The sequence below is a fragment of the Rhinichthys klamathensis genome, unplaced genomic scaffold (genome assembly GCF_029890125.1).
Source record: "Rhinichthys klamathensis goyatoka isolate OS25496 unplaced genomic scaffold, OSU_Roscu_1.1 h1tg000313l_1, whole genome shotgun sequence".
Taxonomy (NCBI): Eukaryota; Metazoa; Chordata; class Actinopteri; order Cypriniformes; family Leuciscidae; genus Rhinichthys; species Rhinichthys klamathensis.
In genome coordinates, this window is record NW_026606831.1 from 244,952 (window position 1) to 268,777 (window position 23,826).

A 23,826-nucleotide genomic window follows, 5' to 3' on the forward strand; every position below is an offset into this window, starting at 1 on the left:
CCTTATTGGACACAGCCAAGTCGGATAACAGAGTACTCTAGTAATTAGCTCAATTCACCGTTTTGAAATAAGGAGGATAACGAAAATGTATAGCGTCTGGGAGGTTTCGAGAATGGTTTGAAAGCCACTGGCTTAGGCCAAAATCTGCTACTTCCTATTGTTGAGATCTAGCCTCTGGATGTGTGTTCAAAACAGTCTTTACAAATATGAATATTTAATTCATGAAAATCTTTCCGGATTTTGTCTTTCAGATCAGCTAAAAAGCATAGCAAAAATTGCTTTCCATTTCTCCAAGCTGAGACAGAGTTTAGATGGATTGTAACTGGAGGTTCCAAAAACATTTCAGACACAAGTATTGAGAGTTTCAGATATTCCCTCGGATATCTCGGGTTTTGGAAATAATCCCCTAACCTCTTTCATGATGTAATCCGCTATTTTCCTGACCTGCAACCTCTTTTCTTTTTTTTTTTTTTTCTTTTTTTTTATTCCAACACATCGCAGAAGGTTTAGCAAGTGGCGCTGTGGCTTAGTTGGTCAAAGCGCCTGTCTCGTAAACAGGAGATTCTGGGTTCGAATCCCAGCAGTGCTTGTGCCGGGGGATGTGGGCACCGCTCACCTACCCTTTTTACATACGTAAATCTTTGGATGCTGAACAGTGTGTATCTGCACAAAAAGTGGAAATCTAAGAAGTGATGTGCATGCAATAGTGTCTTAAAGCTTGGTTTTTTGCGGCTCTGTGGCGCAATGGATAGCGCATTGGACTTCTAGGTTGTGAATTGAGATATTCAAAGGTTGTGGGTTCGAGTCCCACCAGAGTCGTGCATACCCTCTTTTGCTCAGATGTCTTTGTGTTGGACAAGCATACGCTTAAACCCTTGGATCCACAAACTACTTCTGAAGCATCCCCTTCACGCTCTGCTTATTTCGCTTATTGCACACACCCAACTCAGATCATAAAGTACTCTACTAATTAGCTTAAGTCACCTATTTAAATAAGGGAGATAACAAGAATGGGTTGAAATCCAATGGCTCAGGCCAAAATCTGCAACTACCTATTGTTGGCCACCTACCTAGCAAAAGAAAAAAAACATGCTTTCCATTTCTCCTAGCTGAATCAGCGTTTAGATGTATCGTAACTGAGAGTTTCAATCCAAAATGAAATGGTTTGAGATATTCCCATGTCCCTGAACAGAAGCCTGCACACCTTTCAGGTTTTGGAAATAACCCTCTAACTTCAAAGGGACATATTCATGATGTAATCAGCTATTCTCCTGACGTGCTACCTCTTTTAGACTTTGTATACAAAAGCATCGAATCAGCAACAGCACCTGGCGCTGTGGCTTAGTTGGTCAAAGTGCCTGTCTAGTAAACAGGAGATCCTGGGTTCGAATCCCAGCAGTGCCTAATCTGTGGCTTCTAAGAGTAGTCGTTCAACCTTTTCAGATGTTAAAGTCTCGGCAGGAAAGACAATCTGGACCTCTCGGTTGCAAATGAAGGCTTTATAAAGGTTGTTGGTTTTTGGGTCCCACCTGAGTCACGAATGGTGTCCCTTTGCATAGACGTCTTTGCCAGATTGACATTTGCTTAAACCTGGGGTTTTCCAACTTTTTCAGGAGCCAACGCAGCACATTTTTCTTGTTTTCCTTATTGGGCACACCCAAGTCAGATCATCGAGTACGTTACTAATCAGTCAATTATTTGATTCACCTGTTTTAAATGAGAGAGAGATAATAAAAACATATATGTGGTGCAGATGCGCTTCAAGAATGGTTTGCAAGCCCCTGGCTTAGGGCCGAAATCTGCTACTACCTATTGATAAAGTCAAGCCTATGGACATTTGTACAAACAAAGTCTTTACAAATATTAAGAATAATACATGGATATCTTTCTAAATTTTTCCCTTTCATATCAGAAGAAAGCTCAGGAAACATTTTAGGCATGAGTGTTGAGAGTGTAGAGCCAAAATGAAATGAGTTCAGACATTCCCTTGAAGCCTGAAAGGCCATCATGTTTTGGAAACAATCCTCTTACCTCTAAGGGACCTCTTTCATAACGTAATCAGCTTTTTTCCTCATGTGCTACCTCTTTTAGACTTGTTTTACCGACAAGTTTCACCACATTTTTGTAACTGGCGCTGTGGCTTAGCTGGTCAAAGCGCCTGTCTCGTAAACAGGAGATCCTGGGTTCAAATCCCAGCAGTGCCTATGCCACAGGATATGGGAGTGCTTAAACTTGTCACATATGAAAGTCTTTGCATGCCGAACAGTGTGTACCTGCACAAAATTGGAAAAACGAAGAAGCGCTGCGCATGCAATACTTCCTTGAAGTGGGTCATTTTATGGCTCTGTGGTGCAATTGATGGAGCTTTGGACTTCTAGGATGCGAATGGAGAAATTCCCTGGTTGTGGTTTTGAGTCCCACCAGAAGTGTGAATGGCCTCTTTTGCTCTGATGTCTCTGTGAGTCAGACATATGTTCAAAACTGGGGTCCACAAACTACTTCAGAAGCCTACCCCTCACATTCTGCTCTTCTCCCTTATTGGACACAGCCAAGTCGGATCACAGAGTACTCTAGTAATTAGCTCAATTCACCGTTTTGAAATAAGGAGGATAACGAAAATGTATAGCGTCTGGGAGGTTTCGAGAATGGTTTGAAAACCACTGGCTTAGGCCAAAATCTGCTACTTCCTGTTGTTGAGATCTAGCCTCTGGATGTGTGTTCAAAACAGTCTTTACAAATATGAATATTTAATTCATGAAAATCTTTCTGGATTTTGTCTTTCAGATCAGCTGAAAGCATAGCAAAAATTGCTTTCCATTTCTCCAAGCTGAGACAGAGTTTAGATGGATTGTAACTGGAGGTTCCAAAAACATTTCAGACACAAGTATTGAGAGTTTCAGATATTCCCTCGGATATCTCGGGTTTTGGAAATAATCCCCTAACCCCTTTCATGATGTAATCCGCTATTTTCCTGACCTGCAACCTCTTTTTTTTTACTTTTTTTTTTTTACTTTTTATTCAAACACATCGCAGAGGGTTTAGCAAGTGGCGCTGTGGCTTAGTTGGTCAAAGCGCCTGTCTTGTAAACAGGAGATTCTGGGTTCGAATCCCAGCAGTGCCTGTGCCGCGGGATGTGGGAACTGCTCACCTACCCTTTTTACATACGTAAATCTTTGGATGCTGAACAGTGTGTATCTGCACAAAAAGTGGAAATCTAAGAAGTGATGTGCATGCAATAGTGTCTTAAAGCTTGGCTTTTTGTGGCTCTGTGGCGCAATGGATAGCGCATTGGACTTCTAGGTTGTGAATGGAGGTATTCAAAGGTTGTGGGTTCGAGTCCCACCAGAGTCGTGCATACCCTCTTTTGCTCAGATGTCTTTGTGTTGGACAAGCATACGCTTAAAGCCTTGGATCCACAAACTACTTCTGAAGCATCCCCTTCACGCTCTGCTTATTTCGCTTATTGCACACACCCAACTCAGATCATAAAGTACTCTACTAATTAGCTTAAGTCACCTATTTAAATAAGGGAGATAACAAGAATGGGTTGAAATCCAATGGCTCAGGCCAAAATCTGCAACTACCTATTGTTGGCCACCTACCTAGCAAAAGAAAAAAAACATGCTTTCCATTTCTCCTAGCTGAATCAGCGTTTAGATGTATCGTAACTGAGAGTTTCAATCCAAAATGAAATGGTTTGAGATATTCCCATGTCCCTGAACAGAAGCCTGCACACCTTTCAGGTTTTGGAAATAACCCTCTAACTTCAAAGGGACATATTCATGATGTAATCAGCTATTCTCCTGACGTGCTACCTCTTTTAGACTTTGTATACAAAAGCATCGAATCAGCGACAGCACCTGGCGCTGTGACTTAGTTGGTCAAAGTGCCTGTCTAGTAAACAGGAGATCCTGGGTTCGAATCCCAGCAGTGCCTAATCTGTGGCTTCTAAGAGTAGTCGTTCAACCTTTTCAGATGTTAAAGTCTCGGCAGGAAAGACAATCTGGACCTCTCGGTTGCAAATGAAGGCTTTATAAAGGTTGTTGGTTTTTGGGTCCCACCTGAGTCACGAATGGTGTCCCTTTGCATAGACGTCTTTGCCAGATTGACATTTGCTTAAACCTGGGGTTTTCCAACTTTTTCAGGAGCCAACGCAGCACATTTTTCTTGTTTTCCTTATTGGGCACACCCAAGTCAGATCATCGAGTACGTTACTAATCAGTCAATTATTTGATTCACCTGTTTTAAATGAGAGAGAGATAATAAAAACATATATGTGGTGCAGATGCGCTTCAAGAATGGTTTGCAAGCCCCTGGCTTAGGGCCGAAATCTGCTACTACCTATTGATAAAGTCAAGCCTATGGACATTTGTACAAACAAAGTCTTTACATATATTAAGAATAATACATGGATATCTTTCTAAATTTTTCCCTTTCATATCAGAAGAAAGCTCAGGAAACATTTTAGGCATGAGTGTTGAGAGTGTAGAGCCAAAATGAAATGAGTTCAGACATTCCCTTGAAGCCTGAAAGGCCATCATGTTTTGGAAACAATCCTCTTACCTCTAAGGGACCTCTTTCATAACGTAATCAGCTTTTTTCCTCATGTGCTACCTCTTTTAGACTTGTTTTACCGACAAGTTTCACCACATTTTTGTAACTGGCGCTGTGGCTTAGCTGGTCAAAGCGCCTGTCTCGTAAACAGGAGATCCTGGGTTCAAATCCCAGCAGTGCCTATGCCACAGGATATGGGAGTGCTTATACTTGTCACATATGAAAGTCTTTGCATGCCGAACAGTGTGTACCTGCACAAAATTGGAAAAACGAAGAAGCGCTGCGCATGCAATACTTCCTTGAAGTGGGTCATTTTATGGCTCTGTGGTGCAATTGATGGAGCTTTGGACTTCTAGGATGCGAATGGAGAAATTCCCTGGTTGTGGTTTTGAGTCCCACCAGAAGTGTGAATGGCCTCTTTTGCTCTGATGTCTCTGTGAGTCAGACATATGTTCAAAACTGGGGTCCACAAACTACTTCAGAAGCCTACCCCTCACATTCTGCTCTTCTCCCTTATTGGACACAGCCAAGTCGGATCACAGAGTACTCTAGTAATTAGCTCAATTCACCGTTTTGAAATAAGGAGGATAACGAAAATGTATAGCGTCTGGGAGGTTTCGAGAATGGTTTGAAAACCACTGGCTTAGGCCAAAATCTGCTACTTCCTGTTGTTGAGATCTAGCCTCTGGATGTGTGTTCAAAACAGTCTTTACAAATATGAATATTTAATTCATGAAAATCTTTCTGGATTTTGTCTTTCAGATCAGCTGAAAGCATAGCAAAAATTGCTTTCCATTTCTCCAAGCTGAGACAGAGTTTAGATGGATTGTAACTGGAGGTTCCAAAAACATTTCAGACACAAGTATTGAGAGTTTCAGATATTCCCTCGGATATCTCGGGTTTTGGAAATAATCCCCTAACCCCTTTCATGATGTAATCCGCTATTTTCCTGACCTGCAACCTCTTTTTTTTTACTTTTTTTTTTTTACTTTTTATTCAAACACATCGCAGAGGGTTAGCAAGTGGCGCTGTGGCTTAGTTGGTCAAAGCGCCTGTCTTGTAAACAGGAGATTCTGGGTTCGAATCCCAGCAGTGCCTGTGCCGCGGGATGTGGGAACTGCTCACCTACCCTTTTTACATACGTAAATCTTTGGATGCTGAACAGTGTGTATCTGCACAAAAAGTGGAAATCTAAGAAGTGATGTGCATGCAATAGTGTCTTAAAGCTTGGCTTTTTGTGGCTCTGTGGCGCAATGGATAGCGCATTGGACTTCTAGGTTGTGAATGGAGGTATTCAAAGGTTGTGGGTTCGAGTCCCACCAGAGTCGTGCATACCCTCTTTTGCTCAGATGTCTTTGTGTTGGACAAGCATACGCTTAAAGCCTTGGATCCACAAACTACTTCTGAAGCATCCCCTTCACGCTCTGCTTATTTCGCTTATTGCACACACCCAACTCAGATCATAAAGTACTCTACTAATTAGCTTAAGTCACCTATTTAAATAAGGGAGATAACAAGAATGGGTTGAAATCCAATGGCTCAGGCCAAAATCTGCAACTACCTATTGTTGGCCACCTACCTAGCAAAAGAAAAAAAACATGCTTTCCATTTCTCCTAGCTGAAACAGCGTTTAGATGTATCGTAACTGAGAGTTTCAATCCAAAATGAAATGGTTTGAGATATTCCCATGTCCCTGAACAGAAGCCTGCACACCTTTCAGGTTTTGGAAATAACTCTCTAACTTCAAAGGGACCTATTCATAATGTAATCAGCTATTCTCCTGACGTGCTACCTCTTTTAGACTTTGTATACAAAAGCATCGAATCAGGGACAGCACCTGGCGCTGTGGCTTAGTTGGTCAAAGCGCCTGTCTAGTAAACAGGAGATCCTGGGTTCGAATCCCAGCAGTGCCTAATCTGTGGCTTCTAAGAGTAGTCGTTCAACCTTTTCAGATGTTAAAGTCTCGGCAGGAAAGACAATCTGGACCTCTCGGTTGCAAATGAAGGCTTTATAAAGGTTGTTGGTTTTTGGGTCCCACCTGAGTCACGAATGGTGTCCCTTTGCATAGACGTCTTTGCCAGACTGACATTTGCTTAAACCTGGGGTTTTCCAACTTTTTCAGGAACCCAACGCAGCACATTTTTCTTGTTTTCCTTATTGGGCACACCCAAGTCAGATCATCGAGTACGTTACTAATCAGTCAATTATTTGATTCACCTGTTTTAAATGAGAGAGAGATAATAAAAACATATATGTGGTGCAGATGCGCTTCTAGAATGGTTTGCAAGCCCCTGGCTTAGGGCCGAAATCTGCTACTACCTATTGATAAAGTCAAGCCTATGGACATTTTTACAAACAAAGTCTTTACATATATGAAGAATAATACATGGATATCTTTCTGGATTTTGCCCTTTCATATCAGAAGAAAGCTCAGGAAACATTTTAGGCATGAGTGTTGAGAGTGTAGAGCCAAAATGAAATGAGTTCAGACATTCCCTTGCGGCCTGAAAGGCCATCATGTTTTGGAAACAATCCTCTTACCTCTAAGGGACCTCTTTCATAACGTAATCAGCTTTTTTCCACATGTGCTACCTCTTTTAGACTTGTTTTACCGACAAGTTTCACCACACTTTTGTAACTGGCGCTGTGGCTTAGCTGGTCAAAGCGCCTGTCTCGTAAACAGGAGATCCTGGGTTCAAATCCCAGCAGTGCCTATGCCACAGGATATGGGAGTGCTTAAACTTGTCACATATGAAAGTCTTTGCATGCCAAACAGTGTGTACCTGCACAAAATTGGAAAAACGAAGAAGAGCTGCGCATGCAATACTTCCTTGAAGTGGGTCATTTTATGGCTCTGTGGTGCAATTGATGGAACTTTGGACTTCTATGATGCGAATGGAGAAATTCCCTGGTTGTGGTTTTGAGTCCCACCAGAAGTGTGAATGGCCTCTTTTGCTCTGATGTCTCTGTGAGTCAGACATATGTTCAAAACTGGGGTCCACAAACTACTTCAGAAGCCTACCCCTCACATTCTGCTCTTCTCCCTTATTGGACACAGCCAAGTCGGATCACAGAGTACTCTAGTAATTAGCTCAATTCACCGTTTTGAAATAAGGAGGATAACGAAAATGTATAGCGTCTGGGAGGTTTCGAGAATGGTTTGAAAACCACTGGCTTAGGCCAAAATCTGCTACTTCCTATTGTTGAGATCTAGCCTCTGGATGTGTGTTCAAAACAGTCTTTACAAATATGAATATTTAATTCATGAAAATCTTTCTGGATTTTGTCTTTCAGATCAGCTGAAAGCATAGCAAAAATTGCTTTCCATTTCTCCAAGCTGAGACAGAGTTTAGATGGATTGTAACTGGAGGTTCCAAAAACATTTCAGACACAAGTATTGAGAGTTTCAGATATTCCCTCGGATATCTCGGGTTTTGGAAATAATCCCCTAACCCCTTTCATGATGTAATCCGCTATTTTCCTGACCTGCAACCTCTGTTTTTTTACTTTTTTTTTTTTTACTTTTTATTCAAACACATCGCAGAGGGTTTAGCAAGTGGCGCTGTGGCTTAGTTGGTCAAAGCGCCTGTCTTGTAAACAGGAGATTCTGGGTTCGAATCCCAGCAGTGCCTGTGCCGCGGGATGTGGGAACTGCTCACCTACCCTTTTTACATACGTAAATCTTTGGATGCTGAACAGTGTGTATCTGCACAAAAAGTGGAAATCTAAGAAGTGATGTGCATGCAATAGTGTCTTAAAGCTTGGCTTTTTGTGGCTCTGTGGCGCAATGGATAGCGCATTGGACTTCTAGGTTGTGAATGGAGGTATTCAAAGGTTGTGGGTTCGAGTCCCACCAGAGTCGTGCATACCCTCTTTTGCTCAGATGTCTTTGTGTTGGACAAGCATACGCTTAAACCCTTGGATCCACAAACTACTTCTGAAGCATCCCCTTCACGCTCTGCTTATTTCGCTTATTGCACACACCCAACTCAGATCATAAAGTACTCTACTAATTAGCTTAAGTCACCTATTTAAATAAGGGAGATAACAAGAATGGGTTGAAATCCAATGGCTCAGGCCAAAATCTGCAACTACCTATTGTTGGCCACCTACCTAGCAAAAGAAAAAAAACATGCTTTCCATTTCTCCTAGCTGAAACAGCGTTTAGATGTATCGTAACTGAGAGTTTCAATCCAAAATGAAATGGTTTGAGATATTCCCATGTCCCTGAACAGAAGCCTGCACACCTTTCAGGTTTTGGAAATAACTCTCTAACTTCAAAGGGACATATTCATAATGTAATCAGCTATTCTCCTGACGTGCTACCTCTTTTAGACTTTGTATACAAAAGCATCGAATCAGGGACAGCACCTGGCGCTGTGGCTTAGTTGGTCAAAGCGCCTGTCTAGTAAACAGGAGATCCTGGGTTCGAATCCCAGCAGTGCCTAATCTGTGGCTTCTAAGAGTAGTCGTTCAACCTTTTCAGATGTTAAAGTCTCGGCAGGAAAGACAATCTGGACCTCTCGGTTGCAAATGAAGGCTTTATAAAGGTTGTTGGTTTTTGGGTCCCACCTGAGTCACGAATGGTGTCCCTTTGCATAGACGTCTTTGCCAGACTGACATTTGCTTAAACCTGGGGTTCTCCAACTTTTTCAGGAGCCGACGCAGCACATTTTTCTTGTTTTCCTTATTGGGCACACCCAAGTCAGATCATCGAGTACGTTACTAATCAGTCAATTATTTGATTCACCTGTTTTAAATGAGAGAGAGATAATAAAAACATATATGTGGTGCAGATGCGCTTCAAGAATGGTTTCCAGGCCCTTGGCTTAGGGACGAAAATCTGCTACTACCTATTGATAAAGTCAAGCCTATGGATATTTGTACAAACAAAGTCTTTACATATATGAAGAATAATACATGGATATCTTTCCGGATTTTGCCCTTTCATATCAGAAGAAAGCTCAGGAAACATTTTAGGCATGAGTGTTGAGAGTGTAGAGCCAAAATGAAATGAGTTCAGACATTCCCTTGAGGCCTGAAAGGCCATCATGTTTTGGAAACAATCCTCTTACCTCTAAGGGACCTCTTTCATAACGTAATCAGCTTTTTTCCTCATGTGCTACCTCTTTTAGACTTGTTTTACCGACAAATTTCACTGCACTTTTGTAACTGGTGCTGTGGCTTAGCTGGTCAAAGCGCCTGTCTCGTAAACAGGAGATCCTGGGTTCAAATCCTAGCAGTGCCTATGCCACAGGATATGGGAGTGCTTAAAATTTTCACATATGAAAGTCTTTGCATGCCGAACAGTGTGTACCTGCACAAAATTGGAAAAACGAAGAAGCGTTGCGCATGCAATACTTCCTTGAAGTGGGTCATTTTATGGCTCTGTGGTGCAATTGATGGAGCTTTGGACTTCTAGGATGCGAATGGAGAAATTCCCTGGTTGTGGTTTTGAGTCCCACCAGAAGTGTGAATGGCCTCTTTTGCTCTGATATCTGACATCTGATATCTCTGTGAGTCAGACATATGTTCAAAACTGGGGTCCACAAACTACTTCAGAAGCCTACCCCTCACATTCTGCTCTTCTCCCTTATTGGACACAGCCAAGTCGGATCACAGAGTACTCTAGTAATTAGCTCAATTCACCGTTTTGAAATAAGGAGGATAACGAAAATGTATAGCGTCTGGGAGGTTTCGAGAATGGTTTGAAAACCACTGGCTTAGGCCAAAATCTGCTACTTCCTATTGTTGAGATCTAGCCTCTGGATGTGTGTTCAAAACAGTCTTTACAAATATGAATATTTAATTCATGAAAATCTTTCTGGATTTTGTCTTTCAGATCAGCTGAAAGCATAGCAAAAATTGCTTTCCATTTCTCCAAGCTGAGACAGAGTTTAGATGGATTGTAACTGGAGGTTCCAAAAACATTTCAGACACAAGTATTGAGAGTTTCAGATATTCCCTCGGATATCTCGGGTTTTGGAAATAATCCCCTAACCTCTTTCATGATGTAATCCGCTATTTTCCTGACCTGCAACCTTTTTTTTTTTTTTTTTTTTTTTTTTTTTACTTTTTATTCCAACACATCGCAGAAGGTTTAGCAAGTGGCGCTGTGGCTTAGTTGGTCAAAGCGCCTGTCTTGTAAACAGGAGATTCTGGGTTCGAATCCCAGCAGTGCCTGTGCCGTGGGATGTGGGAACCGCTCACCTACCCTTTTTACATACGTAAATCTTTGGATGCTGAACAGTGTGTATCTGCACAAAAAGTGGAAATCTAAGAAGTGATGTGCATGCAATAGCGTCTTAAAGCTTGGCTTTTTGTGGCTCTGTGGCGCTTCATGCCGCCTGTAAATCGTGGTTATTCTTGGTTATGACAGCCAATCACGTTCCCTGCTGCAACCAAGATTCGTACTATTCTTGGTTATGACAGCCAATCACGTTCCCTGCTGCAACCAAGATTCGTACGCTTATGGCCAATCGCGGCTCTCATCGCTACCATGATTCAGCCTAGTAACTAACCAAGAATTGACCAATAAACGTCAAGAGTCACCTCCCCCCCAGAGACTTGCGAATTGGGACCGGAGAAGAGGATAACATTCATTGATTAACTTCGGATCAAAATTCGCAAAGTAAGTCAGTCTTTTGTCAATAAAAGTGAAGTGCCAAATATATAGTTGTTTTATATGAATAACCTGTGTCTCAGACTAGCTAATAATTCAAGTAATTAATACAAAATATAATTAAAAAATGTATTTATAGATAAAGCGACCAAGCAGAACAAAGCATATAACGTTACAGTTTACTACAGCTTTACCAGTTGCAACATTAAAATGATTGTGTCAGGATTGTTTATGTTGTGTGTGCAAGCACATGGCCTGTTATGTGTTTGCATTGTTTTTTGTCTTTTACCACACCCCCTTGTTTCCTTGTTAGTCTTGATTATTTATCTGTGTCACCTGTGCCCTTGTGATTATGTTCCTCATTTAAGATCCTTGTGTTTGTTACTCGGTGCTTGTTCGTTGTATCCTGTCGTCCTGTTCTGTGAGCTGTATATTCCCGTGATCAGAGTTTGTATCCTGCCTGTTAGTTCTAGTCTCATGTTTTTGTCAAGTTTATTAGTCTAGTCTTGTCAATGTTCGTTTGCTCCCTCGTGGGTCTTTGTTTTCTGTCTGTTTAATAAATCCGTGTTTTATTTATTACTGTCTGCGTTTGGGTTCATATCCGCATACCGTGACAGAACGAACAAGCCTAATTTTGAACCCAGCAGACAATATGTCTTTTCCTGCAAGAGGCCAGTCGAAGGACCACGAAGAGTGGTGGCGGACGTTAACCACTGATATGAAGGTGGGTAGGACTCCGTTTCCTCCACAGGGAGAGGAGTCCCTGGAGAGATATGTCCAAGGTGTTGATGGGAAGAGGAGATTCATGCCAGAGATTCTCCTGAACTCCTTTTTCATCGCGGGTCTCAATGCACCTCCTCCTATGTGTGAACGGGAAGGGCTGATTCGACGCCCGTTCAGTGAAGTGGTGAACCATGTGTCGGGGAGAGCGGCAGGGTCTTACGGAGACAGTGAAAGCTTCATTGCCAGTGATTCCGGAGGGTCGCGTCCTAGCTGTTGCAACGCTTGGGGACCAGGCTCTCTTCACCTCGACTCCCAAAGCACCTGCCGTAGCTGGAAGCCTTCGTAGAAAGCGAGGAAGACGGGTGTCGTGGGAGTCTGCATCGGAAGCTTCGTCCACTGAGTCCGCATTGCCTGTGGTGGTCCCTCCACTTGCAGTAACGACCCTGGTACCGACTACAAATCCGGCTTTGGTTTCTGCTCCGCGGCCAAGGAGGAGGAAGAGGAGGAAAGTTCCATGTCCTCCGTCTCAGTTTCTTCTGGGACCCACATCGACTAACAAGCCCGCTGCGTCCAGTTCTGTCCACGCTGAGGTAGATGGGGGAATGACCGAGTCCAGTCCTATTCCAGCTATGGAGTCCATTCCTGTCCACGCTGAGGTTGATGGGAAAGTGACCGAGTCTAGCCCTGTCCCAGTTAAGGAGTCCATTCCTGTCCATATGGAGGTTGATGGGAAAGTGACAGAGTCTAGCCCTGTCCCAGCTAAGGAGTCCAGTCCTGTTCCAGCTTCAAGGCCAGCCGCAGCGCCTTTTGAACCCTCTGTTCCACAGTCGCCTGCTGCACCCCCTGTCTCAGTTCCGTTGCTGGCTGCGGCGTCCCCAGTCTTGGTTCCTGTAACGTCTCCGCGGCCAGCTGCAGCGCCACCTGCGTTGTTCTCTGTTGTTCCCCCGGTCACCCCTGCTACTGTGTTACCCCGATCTGTCCTCCCCAAGATTGTACCTTATGTGTCTCCATCCAGACCTGTTCGGTTTCCTTGCCCTCAACCCTCGCCCATGTCCAGTGAGTTTAGGACTGTTGCTTCACCAATCCACTCTGGACCCCTTCCGATGAACTCTTTTGTTCCCCCACCCCCCCTCCCTTGTGTGTTATTTTTATTGAGTCACCCCAATCCTTTTATTATGTACTCTTGTTTGCCATTATTGTTAGTGGTTATGTTTTGTTGGTTTGTGTCTGAGTTACAGTCTATTAGGTCTCATGTGGAGCGTCTGGTAGCCGCTCCGTAAGAGGGGGGTTATGTCAGGATTGTTTATGTTGTGTGTGCAAGCACATGGCCTGTTATGTGTTTGCATTGTTTTGTGTCTTTTACCACACCCCCTTGTTTCCTTGTTAGTCTTGATTATTTATCTGTGTCACCTGTGCCCTTGTGATTATGTTCCTCATTTACAGTTTTTTCTGATTGCTTAAGCACATTTTTTGTAACTATTGGCTAGTTTTGCAAAACTCTACACACAAATAAGAAAACCTTTCACCCAATTATCAAAACATTGTAGTTCTCTTGCAAAAGCGATCACAGCTAAATTAACTCTTCACACCTTCGTAAAAATGGTGTTTTCGTATCAAACAGTAAACACAAGCCATCATCTACTAAGCACACAATGTGCCAACTACACACTGATGGTATGAATACAAAACACATCTGGCTTTTGCTTTCTCTGTGTACAGATGTCAATTTGAGGTCATACTTTTGTCATAGTGTCATGTAAACATACAAGGATCCAAACTTCAAGTATTGGTGTTTATTCACACTCATCAAACTAAGACAAAGTCAGAACACAAAATAGTAATTTCACAAAAAAAACAAAACAATCAGCCTACATCATGTCGTCTTTCTGGGTCCGGCCACAAAATTTCGTCCACATTGCATGCGATATCCTCCAGTCTAAGGCACCGGGGAAAATATCTCCTTGAATGCCGTATCCAGCCCTGACATGATGCCTGGTCAATATCTCCACATGCCTCCTCCATTGCCTGTAAAAGGGCTACCTGTTGATGAGGATGACCGTCGTACGCTTTCCAGCGCCAGGCAGAGAAGAACTCCTCGATGGGATTTAAGAATGGAGAGTATGGAGGCAGGTTGAGTGCCATGAAGAATGGGTGGTCTGTAAACCAGATGCGGACCAAAGCAGCCCTATGGAAACTAACATTGTCCCATATGATGACATATCGGGTATGCTCTGGTCTCTGAACAGTGAGCATGTCATGTAAGGTGTCCAGGAATGCTATAATGTGTGCAGTGTTGTATGGGCCTATGGTTGCATGATGGTGAACAACACCATTTTGGCTTATAGCTGCACACATGGTTATGTTACCACCACGTTGTCCTGGGACATTGATGATGGCAATGTGTCCAATAATGTTCCTGCCACGTCTCCTGGTTTTACTGAGGTTAAAACCGGCCTCATCTACAAAAAGTAGCTCATGTCCCATGGCATCTGCTTCTAGTTCCATCACTCTCTGGACAAGACAAAACAAATGCAACACATCAGGCCCATGCACAGCACTACAGTATGCACTTCCAAATTCAGAACCAATGACACTATAGCTTACCATAGCTTATAGTCATATCGCAGTTGCTTTACACGTTCTGTTTCTCTCGAAAGGAACTCGGTAAATTTGCTTCATTCTTATTCTGTGGCGCGCAAGTACACGACTTAGTGCAGAAATGCTTACACTGTGTATATTTTGAAAGATGGTGTCATTATCAATTATGCGCTGCTGTATTTCGCGCAGTCTTATTGCATTATTGGCAATCACCATGTTCACTATATGGGTCTCTTGCTCTGGAGTGAACATTCTTCCTCTGCCCCCAACATCTGGACGTCTAGCAATTCTGTAAAGTAACAATTTCAGTATTTTTGCATGTATGGTACTGTTGTGTTTCTCATTAGAGTATGGCAGTGCTACAAAGTACTTACCGATTCTCATTTCGAAATGTCCTAATGATGCTTGCCACAGTGTAGCGGCTCAAATTAGGCTGAACCCGTTGGCCAGCTTCCCTCAGGGTCATCCCATGGTTGATGACATGGTCCACTATTGTACCTCTGATGTCATCAGTTATTCTATTTCTTACTCTTCTTACCCTTCCTCTTTCCCCTCCTCGTCCTCTTCTTGCACCTCCTTGTCCTCTTCCTCTAACTTCCTCTAACCCTCTCGCTTCTTCAACTCCACGTCCTCTCCCTCGGCCTCCTCATCCTCTTCTTGCTCCTCCTTGTCCTCTTCCTCTAACTTCCTCTAACCTTCTCGCTTCTTCAACTCCACGTCCTCTTCCACCAACTTCTTCACCTCCACGTCCTCTTCCTCCAACTTCTTCACCTCCACGTCCTCTTCCTCCAACTTCTTCACCTCCACGTCCTCTTCCTCCAACTTCTTCACCTCCACGTCCTCTTGCTCCAACTTCTTCAACTCCACGTCCTCTTCCTCCAACTTCTTCACCTCCACGTCCTCTTCCTCCAACTTCTTCACCTCCACGTCCTCTTCCTCCAACTTCTTCACCTCCACGTCCTCTTGCTCCAACTTCTTCAACTCCACGTCCTCTCCCTCGGCCTCCTCGTCCTCTTCTTGCTCTTCTTGCTCCTCCTTGTCCTCTTCCTCTAACTTCCTCTAACCCTCTCGCTTCTTCACCTCCACGTCCTCTTCCTCCAACTTCTTCACCTCCACGTCCTCTTGCTCCAACTTCTTCAACTCCACGTCCTCTTCCTCCAACTTCTTCACCTCCACGTCCTCTTCCTCCAACTTCTTCACCTCCACGTCCTCTTCCTCCAACTTCTTCACCTCCACGTCCTCTTGCTCCAACTTCTTCAACTCCACGTCCTCTCCCTCGGCCTCCTCGTCCTCTTCTTGCTCTTCTTGCTCCTCCTTGTCCTCTTCCTCTAACTTCCTCTAACCCTCTCGCTTCTTCACCTCCACGTCCTCTTCCTCCAACTTCTTCACCTCCACGTCCTCTTCCTCCAACTTCTTCACCTCCACGTCCTCTTGCTCCAACTTCTTCAACTCCACGTCCTCTTCCTCCAACTTCTTCACCTCCACGTCCTCTTCCTCCAACTTCTTCACCTCCACGTCCTCTTCCTCCAACTTCTTCACCTCCACGTCCTCTTGCTCCAACTTCTTCAACTCCACGTCCTCTCCCTCGGCCTCCTCGTCCTCTTCTTGCTCTTCTTGCTCCTCCTTGTCCTCTTCCTCTAACTTCCTCTAACCCTCTCGCTTCTTCACCTCCACGTCCTCTTCCTCCAACTTCTTCACCTCCACGTCCTCTTCCTCCAACTTCTTCACCTCCACGTCCTCTTCCTCCAACTTCTTCACCTCCACGTCCTCTTCCTCCAACTTCTTCACCTCCACGTCCTCTTCCTCCAACTTCTTCAACTCCACGTCCTCTTCCTCCAACTTCTTCACCTCCACGTCCTCTTCCTCCAACTTCTTCACCTCCACGTCCTCTTCCTCCAACTTCTTCACCTCCACGTCCTCTTCCTCCAACTTCTTCACCTCCACGTCCTCTTCCTCCAACTTCTTCACCTCCACGTCCTCTCCCTCGGCCTCCTCTGATTCTCACTCTTCTCACTCTTACTGCTCCTTCCATTGAACTCCCCACAGACAGCTTACCTGTGGCTTATTTATAGTGCTTAGGCTGATTGCAAAGTGAACTAATTATCTAAAACAGTTTTCACATGTGAAAGTGTGCCAGACAGTTGGCAAAATAGTGTTAATGATAGCCATACATGTGTATAATTTTGCTAGGAGTGTGTTGGAAATTTGGTAATTGAGTGTATGCAGTGAGTTGTGTTTAAAGTTCTGCAAAAAGAGTGTTGTGCAGTGAATTGTGCCTACAGTTTTGCAAAGTGTGTGTTACAAAATTGCAAACTGAGTGCAAAGCAGTTTTTGTGCTTTTAGTTTTGCAAACTCAGTGAGTGGTTTTGCTATACGTATTAATAGTTTTAGAAATTGTGCTACAAGAATCACGATTAGCGCTTAAGCATTCAGAAAAAACTGTAATATCATTATTACTATTATTATTAATAATAATATATATTTTTAATAATAATAATAATAGATGAGAAGCATTTGTTTAGTTATTTATGTTATTTATAAGTTATTTATGTACCGGAATGTGATTATATTAAAAAAATTTAATGGGTTTGGATGTTTCTGTGTTTTTTCTTATTCATCTACTTCCTCTTTTCATTATTATTATTGTTTACTGTATTATTGACTACACCAACTACACTAAAATTATATACACATTTTAATTTCTGGGCAACAGGTGGTTGCCCTGATGAGAAGAGTTTATTTTAGTTATTTTATTACGTTAACTTATGCCTTAAGTTATTTATGTACCTGATTATCATTAATATCATCATTATTATTATTATTAATAATAATAGATGAGAAGCATTTAAGTTATTTATGTACCTGATTATCATTAATATCATTATTACTCTTATTATTATAATAATATATATTTTAAATAATAATAATAATAGATGAGAAGCATTTATTTATGTTTAGTTATGCCTTAAGTTATTTATGTACCGGATTATTATTACTACTACTATTACCAGTTTTAATAATTGTTGTGATTATATTAAAAAAATATAATGGGTTTGGACGTTTTTGTGTTTTTCTTCTTCATCTTCTTCCTCTTATAATTATTATTATTATTGTTTACTGTATTATTATATACAAATGTGTAGTTAAATAACATTTATCCTAATAATTAACATTAGTCATAAAAAGTGTGGACGAGCAGGATTCGATCCTGCGATCTTTGGGTCAATTTCAGGCAACTTTTGATAGCTTTGATCAACATATGCGCGCTGCGCTTGGCGCAATGCATAGCGCATTGGACTTCTAGGTTGTGAATGGAGGTATTCAAAGGTTGTGGGTTCGAGTCCCATCAGAGTCGTGCATACCCTCTTTTGCTCAGATGTCTTTGTGTTGGACAAGCATACGCTTAAACCCTTGGATCCACAAACTACTTCTGAAGCATCCCCTTCACGCTCTGCTTATTTCGCTTATTGCACACACCCAACTCGGATCATAGAGTACTCTACTAATTAGCTTAAGTCACCTATTTAAATAAGGGAGATAACAAGAATGGGTTGAAATCCAATGGCTCAGGCCAAAATCTGCAACTACCTATTGTTGGCCACCTACCTAGCAAAAGAAAAAAAACATGCTTTCCATTTCTCCTAGCTGAAACAGCGTTTAGATGTATCGTAACTGAGAGTTTCGATCCAAAATGAAATGGTTTGAGATATTCCCATGTCCCTGAACAGAAGCCTGCACACCTTTCAGGTTTTGGAAATAACCCTCTGACTTCAAAGGGACCTATTCATAATGTAATCAGCTATTCTCCTGACGTGCTACCTCTTTTAGACTTTGTATACAAAAGCATCGAATCAGGGACAGCACCTGGCGCTGTGGCTTAGTTGGTCAAAGCGCCTGTCTAGTAAACAGGAGATCCTGGGTTCGAATCCCAGCAGTGCCTAATCTGTGGCTTCTAAGAGTAGTCGTTCAACCTTTTCAGATGTTAAAGTCTCGGCAGGAAAGACAATCTGGACCTCTCGGTTGCAAATGAAGGCTTTATAAAGGTTGTTGGTTTTTGGGTCCCACCTGAGTCACGAATGGTGTCCCTTTGCATAGACGTCTTTGCCAGACTGACATTTGCTTAAACCTGGGGTTTTCCAACTTTTTCAGGAGCCGACACAGCACATTTTTCTTGTTTTCCTTATTGGGCACACACAAGTCAGATCATTGAGTACGTTACTAATCAGTCAATTATTTGATTCACCAGTTTTAAATGAGAGAGAGATAATAAAAACATATATGTGGTGCAGATGCGCTTCAAGAATGGTTTGCAAGCCCCTGGCTTAGGGCCGAAATCTGCTACTACCTATTGATAAAGTCAAGCCTATGGATATTTGTACAAACAAAGTCTTTACATATATGAAGAATAATACATGGATATCTTTCTGGATTTTGCCCTTTCATATCAGAAGAAAGCTCAGGAAACATTTTAGGCATGAGTGTTGAGAGTGTAGAGCCAAAATGAAATGAGTTCAGACATTCCCTTGAGGCCTGAAAGGCCATCATGTTTTGGAAACAATCCTCTTACCTCTAAGGGACCTCTTTCATAACGTAATCAGCTTTTTTCCTCATGTGCTACCTCTTTTAGACTTGTTTTACCGACAAATTTCACCGCACTTTTGTAACTGGCGTGGTGGCTTAGCTGGTCAAAGCGCCTGTCTCGTAAACAGGAGATCCTGGGTTCAAATCCCAGCTGTGCCTATGCCACAGGATATGGGATTGCTTAAACTTTTCACATATGAAAGTCGAAACCGAACAGTGCCGAACAGTGTGTACATGCACAAAATTGGAAAAACGAAGAAGCGCTGCGCATGCAATACTTCCTTGAAGTGGGTCATTTTATGGCTCTGTGGTGCAATTGATGGAGCTTTGGACTTCTAGGATGTGAATGGAGAAATTCCCTGGTTGTGGTTTTGAGTCCCACCAGAAGTGTGAATGGCCTCTTTTGCTCTGATGTCTCTGTGTGTCAGACATATGTTCAAAACTGGGGTCCACAAACTACTTCAGAAGCCTACCCCTCACATTCTGCTCATCTCCCTTATTGGACACAGCCAAGTCGGATCAAAGAGTACTCTAGTAATTAGTTCAATGCACCGTTTTGAAATAAGGAGGATAACGAAAATGTATAGCGTCTGGGAGGTTTCGAGAATGGTTTGAAAACCACTGGCTTAGGCCAAAATCTGCTACTTCCTATTGTTGAGATCTAGCCTCTGGATGTGTGTTCAAAACAGTCTTTACAAATATGAATATTTAATTCATGAAAATCTTTCGGGATTTTGTCTTTCAGATCAGCTGAAAGCATAGCAAAAATTGCTTTCCATTTCTCCAAGCTGAGACAGAGTTTAGATGGATTGTAACTGGAGGTTCCAAAAACATTTCAGACACAAGTATTGAGAATTTCAGATATTCCCTCGGATATCTCGGGTTTTGGAAATAATCCCCTAACCTCTTTCATGATGTAATCCGCTATTTTCCTGACCTGCAACCTCTTTTTTTCTTTTTTTTTTCTTTTTATTCCAACACATCGCAGAAGGTTTAGCAAGTGGCGCTGTGGCTTAGTTGGTCAAAGCACCTGTCTTGTAAACAGGAGATTCTGGGTTCGAATCCCAGCAGTGCCTGTGCCGTGGCATGTGGGCACCGCTCACCTACCCTTCTTACATACGTAAATCTTTGGATGCTGAACAGTGTGTGTCTGCACAAAAAGTGGAAATCTAAGAAGTGATGTGCATGCAATAGCGTCTTAAAGATTCGCTTTTTGTGGCTCTGTGGCGCAATGGATAGCGCATTGGACTTCTAGGTTGTGAATGGAGGTATTCAAAGGTTGTGGGTTCGAGTCCCACCAGAGTCGTGCATTCCCTCTTTTGCTCAGATGTCTTTGTGTTGGACAAGCATACGCTTAAACCCTTGGATCCACAAACTACTTCTGAAGCATCCCCTTCACGCTCTGCTTATTTCGCCTATTGCACACACCCAACTCGGATCATAGAGTACTCTACTAATTAGCTTAAGTCACCTATTTAAATAAGGGAGATAACAAGAATGGGTTGAAATCCAATGGCTCAGGCCAAAATCTGCAACTACCTATTGTTGGCCACCTACCTAGCAAAAGAAAAAAAACATGCTTTCCATTTCTCCTAGCTGAAACAGCGTTTAGATGTATCGTAACTGAGAGTTTCGATCCAAAATGAAATGGTTTGAGATATTCCCATGTCCCTGAACAGAAGCCTGCACACCTTTCAGGTTTTGGAAATAACCCTCTGACTTCAAAGGGACCTATTCATAATGTAATCAGCTATTCTCCTGACGTGTTACCTCTTTTAGACTTTGTATACAAAAGCATCGAATCAGGGACAGCACCTGGCGCTGTGGCTTAGTTGGTCAAAGCGCCTGTCTAGTAAACAGGAGATCCTGGGTTCGAATCCCAGCAGTGCCTAATCTGTGGCTTCTAAGAGTAGTCGTTCAACCTTTTCAGATGTTAAAGTCTCGGCAGGAAAGACAATCTGGACCTCTCGGTTGCAAATGAAGGCTTTATAAAGGTTGTTGGTTTTTGGGTCCCACCTGAGTCACGAATGGTGTCCCTTTGCATAGACGTCTTTGCCAGACTGACATTTGCTTAAACCTGGGGTTTTCCAACTTTTTCAGGAGCCGACACAGCACATTTTTCTTGTTTTCCTTATTGGGCACACACAAGTCAGATCATTGAGTACGTTACTAATCAGTCAATTATTTGATTCACCTGTTTTAAATGAGGGAGAGATAATAAAAACATATATGTGGTGCAGATGCGCTTCAAGAATGGTTTGCAAGCCCCTGGCTTAGGGCCGAAATCTGCTACTACCTATTGATAAAGTCAAGCCTATGGATATTTGTACAAACAAAGTCTTTACATATATGAAGAATAATACATGGATATCTTTCTGGATTTTGCCCTTTCATATCAGAAGAAAGCTCAGGAAACATTTTAGGCATGAGTGTTGAGAGTGTAGAGCCAAAATTAAATGAGTTCAGACATTCCCTTGAGGCCTGAAAGGCCATCATGTTTTGGAAACAATCCTCTTACCTCTGAGGGACCTCTTTCATAACGTAATCAGCTTTTTACCTCATGTGCTACCTCTTTTAGACTTGTTTTACTGACAAATTTCACCACACTTTTGTAACTGGCGCTGTGGCTTAGCTGGTCAAAGCGCCTGTCTTGTAAACAGGAGATCCTGGGTTCAAATCCCAGCAGTGCCTATGCCACAGGATATGGGATTGCTTAAACTTTTCACATATGAAAGTCTTTGCATGCCGAACAGTGTGTACCTGCACAAAATTGGAAAAACGAAGAAGCGCTGCGCATGCAATACTTCCTTGAAGTGGGTCATTTTATGGCTCTGTGGTGCAATTGATGGAGCTTTGGACTTCTAGGATGCGAATGGAGAAATTCCCTGGTTGTGGTTTTGAGTCCCACCAGAAGTGTGAATGGCCTCTTTTGCTCTGATGTCTCTGTGAGTCAGACATATGTTCAAAACTGGGGTCCACAAACTACTTCAGAAGCCTACCCCTCACATTCTGCTCATCTCCCTTATTGGACACAGCCAACTCGGATCACAGAGTACTCTAGTAATTAGCTCAATTCACCGTTTTGAAATAAGGAGGATAACGAAAATGTATAGCGTCTGGGAGGTTTCGAGAATGGTTTGAAAACCACTGGCTTAGGCCAAAATCTGCTACTTCCTATTGTTGAGATCTAGCCTCTGGATGTGTGTTCAAAACAGTCTTTACAAATATGAATATTTAATTCATGAAAATCTTTCGGGATTTTGTCTTTCAGATCAGCTGAAAGCATAGCAAAAATTGCTTTCCATTTCTCCAAGCTGAGACAGAGTTTAGATGGATTGTAACTGGAGGTTCCAAAAACATTTCAGACACAAGTATTGAGAGTTTCAGATATTCCCCCAGATATCTCGGGTTTTGGAAATAATCCCCTAACCTCTTTCATGATGTAATCCGCTATTTTCCTGACCTGCAACCTCTTTTTTTGTTTTTGTTTTTTTTACTTTTTATTCCAACACATCGCAGAAGGTTTAGCAAGTGGCGCTGTGGCTTAGTTGGTCAAAGCGCCTGTCTTGTAAACAGGAGATTCTGGGTTCGAATCCCAGCAGTGCCTGTGCCGTGGGATGTGGGCACCGCTCACCTACCCTTTTTACATACGTAAATCTTTGGATGCTGAACAGTGTGTATCTGCACAAAAAGTGGAAATCTAAGAAGTGATGTGCATGCAATAGCGTCTTAAAGCTTGGCTTTTTGTGGCTCTGTGGCGCAATGGATAGCGCATTGGACTTCTAAGTTGTGAATGGAGGTATTCAAAGGTTGTTGGTTCGAGTCCCACCAGAGTCGTGCATACCCTCTTTTGCTCAGATGTCTTTGTGTTGGACAAGCATACGCTTAAACCCTTGGATCCACAAACTACTTCTGAAGCATCCCCTTCACGCTCTGCTTATTTCGCTTATTGCACACACCCAACTCGGATCATAGAGTACTCTACTAATTAGCTTAAGTCACCTATTTAAATAAGGGAGATAACAAGAATGGGTTGAAATCCAATGGCTCAGGCCAAAATCTGCAACTACCTATTGTTGGCCACCTACCTAGCAAAAGAAAAAAAAACATGCTTTCCATTTCTCCTAGCTGAAACAGCGTTTAGATGTATCGTAACTGAGAGTTTCGATCCAAAATGAAATGGTTTGAGATATTCCCATGTCCCTGAACAGAAGCCTGCACACCTTTCAGGTTTTGGAAATAACCCTCTAACTTCAAAGGGACATATTCATGATGTAATCAGCTATTCTCCTGACGTGCTACCTCTTTTAGACTTTGTATACAAAAGCATAGAATCAGGGACAGCACCTGGTGCTGTGGCTTAGTTGGTCAAAGCGCCTGTCAAGTAAACAGGAGTTCCTGGGTTCGAATCCCAGCAGTGCCTAGTCTGTGGCTTCTAAGAGTAGTCGTTCAACCTTTTCAGATGTTAAAGTCTCGGCAGGAAAGACAATCTGGACCTCTCGGTTGCAAATGAAGGCTTTATAAAGGTTGTTGGTTTTTGGGTCCCACCTGAGTCACGAATGGAGTCCCTTTGCATAGACGTCTTTGCCAGACTGACATTTGCTTAAACCTGGGGTTTTCCAACTTTTTCAGGAGCCGACACAGCACATTTTTCTTGTTTTCCTTATTGAGCACACACAAGTCAGATCATTGAGTACGTTACTAATCAGTCAATTATTTGATTCACCTGTTTTAAATGAGAGAGAGAT

General features: G+C 42.6%; 26 non-coding genes across 26 annotated transcripts; all 26 read left to right on the top strand.

The window, feature by feature from the left end:
- The first annotated feature begins 515 nt into the window (after positions 1-515).
- Positions 516-589, top strand: trnat-cgu (transfer RNA threonine (anticodon CGU)). Its single transcript has one exon. It is a non-coding gene; the product is annotated as a tRNA-Thr (tRNA).
- A 141-nt stretch (positions 590-730) lies between these two features.
- On the top strand, positions 731-819 carry trnar-ucu (transfer RNA arginine (anticodon UCU)). The gene is given in 2 exon segments: positions 731-767; positions 784-819. It is a non-coding gene; the product is annotated as a tRNA-Arg (tRNA).
- Positions 820-1,330: 511 nt separating this feature from the next.
- Positions 1,331-1,404, top strand: trnat-agu (transfer RNA threonine (anticodon AGU)). Its single transcript has one exon. It is a non-coding gene; the product is annotated as a tRNA-Thr (tRNA).
- A 726-nt stretch (positions 1,405-2,130) lies between these two features.
- Positions 2,131-2,204, top strand: trnat-cgu (transfer RNA threonine (anticodon CGU)). Its single transcript has one exon. It is a non-coding gene; the product is annotated as a tRNA-Thr (tRNA).
- An 843-nt stretch (positions 2,205-3,047) lies between these two features.
- Positions 3,048-3,121, top strand: trnat-ugu (transfer RNA threonine (anticodon UGU)). The gene has a single exon. It is a non-coding gene; the product is annotated as a tRNA-Thr (tRNA).
- Positions 3,122-3,262: 141 nt separating this feature from the next.
- On the top strand, positions 3,263-3,351 carry trnar-ucu (transfer RNA arginine (anticodon UCU)). The gene is given in 2 exon segments: positions 3,263-3,299; positions 3,316-3,351. It is a non-coding gene; the product is annotated as a tRNA-Arg (tRNA).
- A 511-nt stretch (positions 3,352-3,862) lies between these two features.
- On the top strand, positions 3,863-3,936 carry trnat-agu (transfer RNA threonine (anticodon AGU)). The gene has a single exon. It is a non-coding gene; the product is annotated as a tRNA-Thr (tRNA).
- Positions 3,937-4,662: 726 nt separating this feature from the next.
- Positions 4,663-4,736, top strand: trnat-cgu (transfer RNA threonine (anticodon CGU)). Its single transcript has one exon. It is a non-coding gene; the product is annotated as a tRNA-Thr (tRNA).
- Positions 4,737-5,578: 842 nt separating this feature from the next.
- On the top strand, positions 5,579-5,652 carry trnat-ugu (transfer RNA threonine (anticodon UGU)). The gene has a single exon. It is a non-coding gene; the product is annotated as a tRNA-Thr (tRNA).
- Positions 5,653-5,793: 141 nt separating this feature from the next.
- Positions 5,794-5,882, top strand: trnar-ucu (transfer RNA arginine (anticodon UCU)). The gene is given in 2 exon segments: positions 5,794-5,830; positions 5,847-5,882. It is a non-coding gene; the product is annotated as a tRNA-Arg (tRNA).
- A 511-nt stretch (positions 5,883-6,393) lies between these two features.
- Positions 6,394-6,467, top strand: trnat-agu (transfer RNA threonine (anticodon AGU)). The gene has a single exon. It is a non-coding gene; the product is annotated as a tRNA-Thr (tRNA).
- Positions 6,468-7,194: 727 nt separating this feature from the next.
- Positions 7,195-7,268, top strand: trnat-cgu (transfer RNA threonine (anticodon CGU)). The gene has a single exon. It is a non-coding gene; the product is annotated as a tRNA-Thr (tRNA).
- An 844-nt stretch (positions 7,269-8,112) lies between these two features.
- trnat-ugu (transfer RNA threonine (anticodon UGU)) lies at positions 8,113-8,186 on the top strand. The gene has a single exon. It is a non-coding gene; the product is annotated as a tRNA-Thr (tRNA).
- Positions 8,187-8,327: 141 nt separating this feature from the next.
- On the top strand, positions 8,328-8,416 carry trnar-ucu (transfer RNA arginine (anticodon UCU)). The gene is given in 2 exon segments: positions 8,328-8,364; positions 8,381-8,416. It is a non-coding gene; the product is annotated as a tRNA-Arg (tRNA).
- A 511-nt stretch (positions 8,417-8,927) lies between these two features.
- Positions 8,928-9,001, top strand: trnat-agu (transfer RNA threonine (anticodon AGU)). Its single transcript has one exon. It is a non-coding gene; the product is annotated as a tRNA-Thr (tRNA).
- Positions 9,002-9,728: 727 nt separating this feature from the next.
- Positions 9,729-9,802, top strand: trnat-cgu (transfer RNA threonine (anticodon CGU)). Its single transcript has one exon. It is a non-coding gene; the product is annotated as a tRNA-Thr (tRNA).
- An 861-nt stretch (positions 9,803-10,663) lies between these two features.
- On the top strand, positions 10,664-10,737 carry trnat-ugu (transfer RNA threonine (anticodon UGU)). The gene has a single exon. It is a non-coding gene; the product is annotated as a tRNA-Thr (tRNA).
- A 7,626-nt stretch (positions 10,738-18,363) lies between these two features.
- Positions 18,364-18,437, top strand: trnat-agu (transfer RNA threonine (anticodon AGU)). Its single transcript has one exon. It is a non-coding gene; the product is annotated as a tRNA-Thr (tRNA).
- Positions 18,438-19,163: 726 nt separating this feature from the next.
- Positions 19,164-19,237, top strand: trnat-cgu (transfer RNA threonine (anticodon CGU)). The gene has a single exon. It is a non-coding gene; the product is annotated as a tRNA-Thr (tRNA).
- An 843-nt stretch (positions 19,238-20,080) lies between these two features.
- trnat-ugu (transfer RNA threonine (anticodon UGU)) lies at positions 20,081-20,154 on the top strand. The gene has a single exon. It is a non-coding gene; the product is annotated as a tRNA-Thr (tRNA).
- Positions 20,155-20,295: 141 nt separating this feature from the next.
- Positions 20,296-20,384, top strand: trnar-ucu (transfer RNA arginine (anticodon UCU)). Its single transcript is given in 2 exon segments — positions 20,296-20,332; positions 20,349-20,384. It is a non-coding gene; the product is annotated as a tRNA-Arg (tRNA).
- Positions 20,385-20,895: 511 nt separating this feature from the next.
- trnat-agu (transfer RNA threonine (anticodon AGU)) lies at positions 20,896-20,969 on the top strand. The gene has a single exon. It is a non-coding gene; the product is annotated as a tRNA-Thr (tRNA).
- Positions 20,970-21,695: 726 nt separating this feature from the next.
- trnat-ugu (transfer RNA threonine (anticodon UGU)) lies at positions 21,696-21,769 on the top strand. Its single transcript has one exon. It is a non-coding gene; the product is annotated as a tRNA-Thr (tRNA).
- Positions 21,770-22,611: 842 nt separating this feature from the next.
- On the top strand, positions 22,612-22,685 carry trnat-ugu (transfer RNA threonine (anticodon UGU)). The gene has a single exon. It is a non-coding gene; the product is annotated as a tRNA-Thr (tRNA).
- Positions 22,686-22,826: 141 nt separating this feature from the next.
- On the top strand, positions 22,827-22,915 carry trnar-ucu (transfer RNA arginine (anticodon UCU)). Its single transcript is given in 2 exon segments — positions 22,827-22,863; positions 22,880-22,915. It is a non-coding gene; the product is annotated as a tRNA-Arg (tRNA).
- A 512-nt stretch (positions 22,916-23,427) lies between these two features.
- Positions 23,428-23,501, top strand: trnat-agu (transfer RNA threonine (anticodon AGU)). Its single transcript has one exon. It is a non-coding gene; the product is annotated as a tRNA-Thr (tRNA).
- The last annotated feature ends 325 nt before the right edge of the window (positions 23,502-23,826 follow it).